This window comes from Coenobita brevimanus, chromosome 60 (assembly GCF_032717465.1).
Source record: "Coenobita brevimanus isolate Jiangsu-jjx chromosome 60, ASM3271746v2, whole genome shotgun sequence".
Taxonomy (NCBI): domain Eukaryota; kingdom Metazoa; phylum Arthropoda; class Malacostraca; order Decapoda; family Coenobitidae; genus Coenobita; species Coenobita brevimanus.
The window spans coordinates 7,566,571-7,578,034 of NC_137013.1; positions in this window are offsets into that span (position 1 = coordinate 7,566,571).

The window sequence follows — 11,464 nt, forward strand, 5'->3', positions numbered from 1 at the left end:
TAATAGCAATATTAGTAATAGAAGTACAAATAGTAATAGCAGTGGTAGTAGTAGCGGCTGCAATCTTAGGAGCATCTGAATGTAAACTCGGTGGACTGTTGGCTAAAGTTGCTCTTATTCCGTCATCCATCTTCCTCCTTTCGGGGGACAGGGAGGGGAGTGAAGGACGTTTGTATTACCACCTGGTGATACTAGTGCTACAACGCATGGCTGCAGCCCAAAACTGGGGGGGGGGGGACGCCCACTCTTTAAAAGCTGAAGTGGAAGGCAGTCATTTAGTCATTTACTTAGATTATTTTTAGTCATTCGGGTATAAATTATTGTTTCTGTTTTGGTATTTTAGTTAATTTTATTATTAATTCAGATACTATTATATTGCTTTAAAGGCAGCTATACATCAAGAATTATTACCAAAATTCAGCCCCCTCCACCATCTCAAAATCCTGGCTACGCCCCTGTCACAATGCGAAGGAGTCTTTCCCGCACCGACCACCACATCAGTATCTTCTATACCAGGCTCAGGAGCACCTTGATGCGGCTCTCACGTGATTAAGGAGAGATATATGAACGCTACCGACCCCACTCGCCAAGCAAGACCCGCCAACAACACCAACAACGCACACGGAGGGTAGTTAGGGGCTTTGTCTGAAGCCGTTACCTGAGAGAAACATTATCTTACTGTAAATGACACTGTAGGCTTCGGAGCACTGTTGTCTTTGTGATATAATAAATGATCGCAGTTTGATACTCCTACGTTAATTGTTTTTGGTGCCGACATAGCTTGACTCAGTAACATATAGGTAAACGGATTTTTGAGATATAAAATTCACTAAGGAAGAGATGCTGTGAAGTTTCCTATGCCATCTAGAACACAGTATCGTTTCATCTCCATCACACCCATCCCCCACCGCCTCGCTTTTAACTCATACCGGCTCATAAAATACAGCTTTAAAACGCATATATAGTTTTCCCAGGTAATTACGAAGCCTCCACCGAAAGAAAGTTAATATAAATAGTGACGCAGATCGCCTAACTTGTCTCAGGGTACATCCGCCGTATTTATAAAGCTGAAGTTGTGTGCCAGATTATTTGTGTATACGTATTTCTTCACTCATATAACTGAAATACACTGCACAAACACAAGGCAGTGAATATTACAGTGACAACATACAGAAAACACAGGAGTCAGTGATAATGTTAACCGTTAGGTAGACTTTAGTATAGCGATCAGTGATAATAATTAACTTTTATGAAGCCTTAAATATAGCGATCTGTGGTAATAATTAACTTATGTAGACTTAAATACAGCGATCTGTGGTGAAACACTTTAATATAGCGATCTGTGGCACTATAATTAATGAAGACTTTAATGTAGCTATCTGTGGTAATAATTAATTCTTATGCAGACTTTGATATATTGATCTATGGTAAAAGACTTTTATATAGCGATCTATGTAACAATTAACTTACGAACACTTTAATATAGCAAACTGTGTAACAATTAACTGTTATGAAGACTTTAATATAGCGGTCTGTGTAACAATTAACTTACGGAGACATTAATATAGCAAACTGTGTAACAATTAACTGTTATGAAGACTTTAATATAGCGATCTGTGTAACAATTAACTCTTATGAAGACTTTAATATAGCGATCTGTGTAACAATTAACTTACGGAGACATTAATATAGCAAACTGTGTAACAATTAACACTTATGAAGACTTTAATATAGCGATCTGTGTAACAATTAACTCTTATGAAGACTTTAATATAGCGATCTGTGGTAATAATTAACTCTTATGTAGACTTTAATAAAAGGATCTTTGCTAAGCCATCAGTCAGGAAACGTTAACAAAAATTTCTCTAATAATAGATGACAGTTATGGAGATTCAATTAAAACTCCGTGAAACCAATTAACTTTTTTGAAGCCCTGTTAATGGAAAAAACGGTTAGAGTCCGTTAAAAGGCGTCTCTCAGTCCCCAGCGTCAACAGGGATGATCCCCCGACACAGCCGCTGCGTCACTACAAAAGAAAGTTCAGGAGTTTTCAGAGACTTTACAAACCCGCTCGAAATAGCTTGGCGGCCCAGGGATGGAGAACCGCTGGGATTTTCTTGTTTTTGCTCTTCACTGGCATTTAATTTCTCTCTCTCTCTCTCTCTCTCTCTCTCTCTCTCTCTCTCTCTCTCTCTCTCTCTCTCTCTCTCTCACACACACACACACACACACACACACACATTATAAAGACTGTGTCCCAAGTTTTTAAAAGAGGAGATTGCCTTAGCCCAGTAAATTACCATTCAGTCAGCTTTTCGTCTGTGGCAATTTGCATGAAGAGACTTAAGGTCATACGCAGTGTAAGATTCAGATTATTTCATTGTCTCATATTTTGGTGAGCTTTGGTTTTCTGGCAGTTTCCTCCTCACCAGTTTATTTCTTCGTACGCCATGTTACTGTTCGCATGTATGTTGCTTATGCAACCTGTTTCCTCAACAAAACTACACTAGATTTTACGTTTCTGTACTAAGTGTGCAATGTGCACGAGCAAGAAAAAAGTGTTTGAGTCGAGTAGCTTTGATGATAATGATATTAAGGACAGATGTTATTCAGACTCTCCGTTTTCCACTTTAGTTTCACCTTTTATATTGGCTAAACTAGTTTTTGTTTCGTTGTTCGCTTGTTGCAAAAATCAAATGAGCAAGTCGCTATTTGAGACTTGTGCCAGAACTTTAATTCGCACACTGGGCGTATGGCAACAGCGATACCACACGTCAAACAAAATAGATCATTACACATAATCATTGATAAAGTAGTAATTTCTGAACTATTTTTTGTTATTTTATGGCACAAATCCTATGTTTTTATGGACGTCCAATCAAATGAACTAATCTAAAAAAAATATGTATCTTCTGTAAGTTTAGCATCATGACAATTATTCGAATAATTTTGGCATTTTCATAACTATTTTGGTGAGTTTTGAATTAGTCAGTATCCCAGTCATATTAACTTTTCGAAAGGAGCTAAAAATCATAATGATAATAATAATTCATCTATATACAAGTGGGTTCAATATATCCTCAAAATTGCACGATCAGAGGCTTCCCCAGTTTACACCCCGGAGGAGCAAACTTTGTAAATGTTCTCGCTCCCTCGTTTCCTCGAACAGTGTATAGTGTGAAAGAAATTACTCAAGTGTAATATTCAAGACAAATATCGACGAAAGAGGTGCTTGAACGTCTGCTAAGTTCACGAGAATGAGGGCTGTTCAGTTCTTCCGACACTGGATTATAGAAACCAGATTACCACATCTCACAACAACATTCACACTATAGGGTGTTAGGTAAGTTACTGTGTGGTTGGAGACATTTACATAGTTCTCACTGCCACATCAAACCACACACAGTCACACCACAGACTACTTACCACACCACACACACTGTTACACCACACACTACCTACCCCACCAAACAATGCCGCACTACACACTACCAAACCAGGTACTACCACACCCCACGCTACCACACCACACAGTGGCACACTACACACCACCACACCACACACTACCAAGCCACATAGTACATACCAAACCACACAACACCACACCACACATTGCAAAGCCACATACTACTAACCAAACCACACACCACCACACCACACCCTGCCACACCACACACTACCACATCACATCCTACTACACAACACAGCTACTATCTTGACCATAACAAGGCAGCCACGTCATCCAGGCCACATAGGTATACCACACAGGGACATATCCTCAAGAGGGTCACAAAGGGAATCCCATTGAAGCAGGTTGGGGTCCTGGTGTTGGCAGAAGAAAAAACGAGACTTTAAAGCTTGCCCAAATGAAACCTAGACTTGTTGCATAGGCCAGGGAGCTCCTTCCATGAAATACACTAGCAAGATCTTTAATTCTTTCAATCCAGTGGCGTAATCTGTTAGCATCCTGCTATCTACGGACGATTTTATTTACCGTACGACAACCTTCTGTTGTTTTTACTCTAACTTGACCTAAAATTACCATCTCGTCATCGTTAATGCCGAGTTGTAGCAGTGGATTAACGCTAGAATATGATGCGAGTTACGAAGAATGCTATGGAAAGGATGCAGAGCCGAAGTTGTCTTTTTTTCTGCCTTGAGCTGCGTGAAACTGCAAAAAGAAAATATGGGCCAAGCTAAGGTAAATGTAGTATACATAATTATATAATATAAATATTTATATGTACAGTAGTGAAGGAGTTAACAAAGACTACATTTAACTCGCCCTGTATATTGGACGCCCTGTATAGAAAGTTTCCCCACATATGAATAAAACAATCTAGAGGCGGAAAAAATAAAGGAATAGAAACACGGCATCGGATTAGGCGAGCTTACCCTTGGAGGAAGCTAGACCACTCCTAAGCTGAGATTAATCCCTTCCATCCGGTGACGTTGTTCTGTAGTTTATGTACGTCTCCTCAAGATGATGTTAGTCGCCTAGGAGAAACATTGGCACTGGGTTAGACAGAGCCTTCATCAACTCTATCAGTGATGTGGCTCTCCCCTAAGCTGAATAGAGTCGTCCGAAAACAACAAGAATATTGAAGTAACATACGGCAAAAGACTGAAGAAAAATAAGGCAAGGGATTGAAGGAATTAATGCGGTCTCCTGAGTGATAACAGCAAGAATATAAAAGAAAACGAGGGCAAGAGACTGAAGGACAAATCCCCTGACGGCAACAAGGATAGAACAGATGGCTTGTCTCATCCCCAGAACATTAACTCGAACCTATTTTTCTGTCTTACCGTGGTTGGAGAGGGACGCCTTCATGCGGTGGTACCCATATAACTGGACAGCTTCACTGATGGTTACATAAACATTCCTCAACTCCGTCCATATTCCCCGAAAGGAGGAGGATGGACTGTAAGAGAATGGCTGTTTTAGTCTGCAGTCCATTGGGTTCACGTTTCAAATGAACCTATAACAACAACAACTATTACTACTGCTACCAACACCACCACTACTACTACTACTACTACTACTACTACTACTACTACTACTACCACTACTACTACTACTATTACTACTACTACTACTTCTACGACGACGACGACGACGATTTCTACTGTAGGTAACGCCAAACTATTTTATTCTGTGCTGGGAAACCTATCGAGGTCTATGGAATAACAGAGGAAAAGAGGGAGAAGGAGGGTGACAATAGGAATAAAGGAGAGTGAAAAGAGAGAGGGAGGAAGAGAGGAGGGAAAGAAGAGAAAGGGCGGGAGAGGGGGAGAAAGAAAGCAGGGAAGAGAGTGGAAGAATAAGTGAGGAAGGAAAATCAATGGAGAGGGAGGAAGCGAAATCTTAAAATGAGAGAGAGAGAGAGAGAGAGAGAGAGAGAGAGAGAGAGAGAGAGAGAGAGAGAGAGAGAGAGAGAAGACCATGGGAAGAGAAGAGATGAGAGAGGAGGATAAACCGCTGCAGATTGAAGGGTGGAGTTGAAAGCAATGAATGGGTTATGATAAAAGGAATTTAGTGTTATAGAAAGGGGGAACCTCAGGACATTATTTTCTCTGATGAAGGCTTGACCACACACTCTAAATGAATGGGTAGGCATTTGGCTGTCTCTTATTTGATTTTCGATGGAAGGGCCAACTTTTATCCCGCGCCTTGCCTATTCATTCACTTTTTACTATATATTTGTCAGCCCTCTCGCGGTCGGGAAAAATCTAGTGTCCTATTCATGCTAACATCATGTGATTTTATCCGGTTGATACTGTCATACTAGGGATGACAGTACTTGCACGAGAGAAGAGAAGAGAGATCAAGAAAGTGCTACTGTATATAGTGAAAGACAGATTTGCAAGAGATATTAGTGATGGACAGATCTGAAAGGCAAATTAATGAAGGATATCTTTGTAAGGGAAATTGAGATAGTGCTGGAGAGTGGTGACGTCACTGAAGGAAGTCTGTATCAGGAGTCTTCCAAGCCGAAAATTCTCTCGTAAACAAGAAAACAAAAATCGTTAGGTGACAGCAGGAACAAATTAAACCGCCGAGAACTCGGGCCTCAAGCTGTCGACGTAAAGCGTCACTCGTATGTCCCCGCCAAGCCTTGCGCACGGACTCGCCACACAACCTCCATGACCTTGCGGACCCAATCGGTTCATCGTTCCTTCATACTGTATCACTGACTAAAGTTTGGTCGATTTCTGTCGAGGGGTTCAGGGGACATCGCGCCAACAAGGTTAAGTCGACCCCATATGACCTTGACCTTTGACCCCTTAACCAAGCTGACCTAATCAGCTCATCATCTCCTCATACTGCATCACTGACAAAAGTTTGGAGGAAATCCGACGGTGGGTTCAAGAGATATCGCCCCCACAATGGTGTTACGGACGCGTGGACCCACGCTCGCACCCACGCACGGACGGACGGACAAACCAATTACTTATTCCCTTCTCCCCCATAGGTAAACAAAGGCATAATAAACGGCGTCATCGAACTGAGGAGTAGGATGCCATCGTTGTGAAGAAGTTAAGATGTAGCCTACCCATGCGTACAACAGTGAAGAAAAGCTGATGGATAAAGTGTCATGGAATGAAGGATTGAGTTGCTAAAGCTTACATGGTTATCTGCCTGTCTATCATCGAATCTTCTTTTGTCCAGTCTGGAGCTAGGCTACTTACTCTCGGCATTAGAGGCGGCGACTGTCATCAGCCTTGCTCGCCCCGTCCGGCTGGAATGCCATAGTCCACTAGATCAGCAGGTATCGATTTGGTTATATGGTTACTGCCCAGCGTTGTAACGGTTTCTAGGTAACAGGAATGCACCAGATTTGTCACTCAGCATATAGCTATCTAATTACAGTATATACTCGTACATCGAGTGGATGTGGTTATACTGAAAGGAAATATACTATTTTGCATCACAAAATTAAGTTCTGTACAAAGAAAATACAAACTGTTTGGCATATTACACGTTTCTCATTTAGAATCGACACCTTTCCTCTGAGTTTGTCGCTGTCCAACAAATTTAACACACATAAACACCATTTGGTATAAAAAAAAAAAATAATAATAATAATAATCACATGCTTTGACTACTGGAATTGAAAATCGACAGAGCCCACACTAAATATACGAACGATCACATTTGCAGTTGATTTATGGGAACTGCAGATTCATCCGAGAAGTGGCAGTTGGATTCGGTAGTTCGTCTCATCAACTGAACAATTTTCGTTGAAGCTTCGACATTTGCACGTGGAAAATGCCTCAGTTTCGACAATATTTACACTGAAATTGACATGCGCAAAATCATTGATACTACTGAACAAGTTAAACAGAATTATTATGAAACTTCATTTTACACACAGAATGTGATAAACTGTTATGTGGAGGCACCCACCATCCACTCACTCGATGTAGTGATATCATCTGGTAAGTCTACACTGAGTGACAACCCAAATGTTTTGTGTAGCTCAGGAGACCATTTAACACAGACTGGTGTTCGTGTGTCTACTTGGTGCATCGTGAACCAGTGGATTACATTGATCCAGTCGGTCCATTTCATCAGCCAGAATTAAATACAGATATAAATAAATGCCATCGTACTAAAAGAGATAAGATTTTTTAGAGTAAGTGGCGAGAGAGGAAAACGAAAATAAGCTGAGAGTGAAAGAGAGTCTGCTGAATGGGGGAAAGTTTTTTTTTTTTTTTTTTCCTGTAATGAGAGAGAGAGAGAGAGAGAGAGTTTTATTCATCTTGGGAAGGGCTTGCCATACAGTTCACACACGAAAACACACAAACACAAAAACAAACACACGAACTCAAACACAGTACACAAACACACAAAAGCACACACAAACACTCGCACACAAACACACACACACACACACACACACACACACACACACACACACACACACACACACACACACACAAGCACACTAACATACACAAGAACAAAAGCACACCCAAGTACACAAACACACACAAACCCAAACACACATACACAAACACACACATACACACAAACACAAACACACGTACACATAAACACGAACACACATAAATACACAAACACTCATATACAAACACACATACACAAACACTCATATACAAACGCACATACACAAACACACAAGCAAGCACACAAACACACACAAGAATACAAACACAATACACACAATCACAGACATACCTACACACAAACACAAACACACACACAAACATACATGAATAGACAAATAGAAACAAACACAAATATCCAAACACAGAAACACACATAGACGCACAAACACAGTCACACTTACAAACACACATAAACGCACAAACAAACACACACACATACACAAATACAAACTCACACAAACGCATACAATCACAAACACAAACACACACAAGCACAAACACAAACACACACACGTACACAAACACACGAACACACAATCATAAACAAACACACACACACACAAGTTCACAAACACACGAACACACAAACACAAATACACACACACACACACACACACACTAGCCTCAGGACCCTACACCGCCGAACAGGGTGAAATGGGTCTGGGTTCCGTTTTTACTCAGAGTTATTACAGTATTTATGTTTTAATTTACTTTATAATAATCGTCTGGTAGCCGAACCTCAGCCCAGCGCACCTTTGCAATTAGCAGTGTCACCTGTGTAATTATCCACCTGGGCGAGATTCTCCAACTTATTAACGATCGATTCCCTGACATTCCCTAAGATTTTTATCCACGAAGGTACAAGCGAATGAAGCATCTGCATTCTCTTTGTTTATTTTTATTTTACTTTTTTTAATAAATCGACTTGACAATTTACCTTTTGCAACCCATATTACTTTCGCGGATTTTTTCCCCCATTTAGTACAAGCGAAGGGAAGTTTCTGCAGTCTACTGTTACTGTATTCTTTATTTCTTTTTCTAGTATAAATTTAGTTACACGATAATCTCATTCTCTCAACCAAGACCTTTTTTTTTTTTTTTTAAAGTGAAGGAGTGCGGTCAATAATCTCATATGTCTTATTCTTCCTGTTTAGCAAATGAGTTATAACAGGAAGATTTGTAAATTTGCTTGTGAAACCGGGTCAGGATATTTATTTATTTAAACGCTATCTTTTAATATACATACCAGTTTCTTCACTTATTTATGCTTGTATAACATTTATTCGTTCATTTATGTATTCTTGTATAACACTTGACCTTTTAATCTAGCTTAATAAATTCATCGATAATTATGTATCACACGACACCACAACACAGTCCCAGCTCGCTCCAACAACAGCAAAAGCCCTCTCTGTTGCAGCGAAAAAACACCCTTCCCTTGGTAATCAACAATGCCAGTGACAATTTGCATGAATGATTGTGCAAGTGCGTTCAAATGCAAAACAGCTCACTTGCTCTCGCTGTCGTGCGTGGCTATGTTTCGTACACTAAAACACACAACTACCTGCTCCAGTTTCGTCTGAGAATTAGTTGGAACTCAGAGAAACAATGATACTGTTGCCTTCACTAATATTTGTGTTTAGCGAGGCTTAGGAAGATCTGCTAATTGTGCTCTCTCTCTCTCTCTCTCTCTCTGTCATCATCATCATCATCTGAAACTGAGGGATTCAAGACATATAACCCAAGAATGACCAGTCCCTCATCCTTGAATGGCATCATGAATAATAAACCCAGCTCTTAATATTTTATTCCAGCTGACGCCAAAAAGTGAGTCATAGGAGCTTCAGCGTGCTAAATTTCTAACAGTTATACAAAAGCAACGGAAGCGGTAGACTGACTGGTAGAGAAAGATAATTATACGGCTTTATTTTTTTGTCCATAGCACTTCTTTGTAACATTCAAGAGGGAGCAGAAAAAGACAGTACCGTACTACGGTTCTGCATTCTCTCCACAGCACTTCTTTATGACTGCTGTTGATTTATTTTTACAGTTCAACATTAGAGATGGAGACAAAAAGAAACGCTAGGGCTCTCCATTCTCTCCATACCACTTCTTCGTGACTGCTGTTGATTTATTTTTACACCTCAGCATTCATGTTGGGAAGGTGGCATTTTACACCAAGACTAAATGAAAAGAATACAGTTCATGTTATTCTATACATCTTACGACAACTCAGTCCCAAGTTCCGCATGTATACATGGAGAGTCATGAGGAGGATGGACGGTGAACTTGTTGAACGAAAGGCAATGATAGATTACGCGTGCGTGGATGAGCGAATGAGAAGACAAGTGTTGGATGCAAGAGTGTGATGGCCAAGGTAAGGCTGCAAAGAAAATGGGTGAAGAGACAAAGGGGAAGACAGGAGGAAACAGCACCCGTGAAAAGAGTGAAGAAGTTGCAAGAGAATGAGAAAATGGCAGAGTATAAGAGCATAGTGGAAGAAAGATTGGGAAAGTATGAGTTGGAGCCAATGGAAAGGGTGGAAGAAGTATGCAAGATAGCCACGGAAGAGATAGGTGCAGCGTGCGAAGTGGTTTGAGGAGTGAGGAGGAGATGCAGGGGAGTGCAAGGGACAGCATGGTGGAATGATGAGGTGAAACGAGCTGTGGAACAAAAGAAGAAAGCATATAGTAACTGGCTAGTGAGTGTAGGTAGGGGAGAAGATGGGAGGGAGAAGAGAGAGGTACGAGTATATGTGAGCAGGAGAAGGGAGGTGAAGAGACTGGTGAAGGAAAATAAGAAGAGAGTGGATGAAGAATCTGGGAGGAATATGAGTGTGAAAGGAAGGGAGAGTAAGAAATTGTTTTGGAAGGAGGTAAGGAAAGTAAGACAGTGTGAAAAGGGAAATAGTAGAGGAGTGAAAACTGACTGAACTTGCTCTAGTCTCTTCCCCATCCTTATATAAGATTCCCATACAGTAGAGTATTCCACATTTTTCCACACTTCTCGTGCATTCTCGAAAGAGCAACGATTACAACAGTTACCAACTAGGAAACATCCAAAACATACAAGAGCCCTCCTACACTGCCTAACACTCTGAAGTATTTAGCATACAACTTAAATTACATAATTTAACAATCACATAAATAAAACATTATACAGAAAAGGAGCACAAAAATTAATGAACAACTTACAAAATAACTACACTCACAAACAGCAGGCTAACTGGCAACTCTGACTCGTACTGGAACTACGGTAAACATCGGGAATTCTCCAGAATAATCTAGCTAGTAATCCAGCTTTTCAAAAATATACTGTTCTTAATATCACCACTCCGTCCAATACTCGGAAATGAAAGCCTTAGCGCAGTAGTCCCTTGTATAAAGAAAAGAAAAAATAAGATCTTGTGCTGGACCTGAGAGACGTACTGAACGATCATTGAGAAATCTCGCTACCGATGTCTCTGTGATGATGCCACGAACTGTCATGCATTTAAGTAATTATTTTTATGCAGTTACCATCAATTATGATTTGATAAGGCTAGCCTACA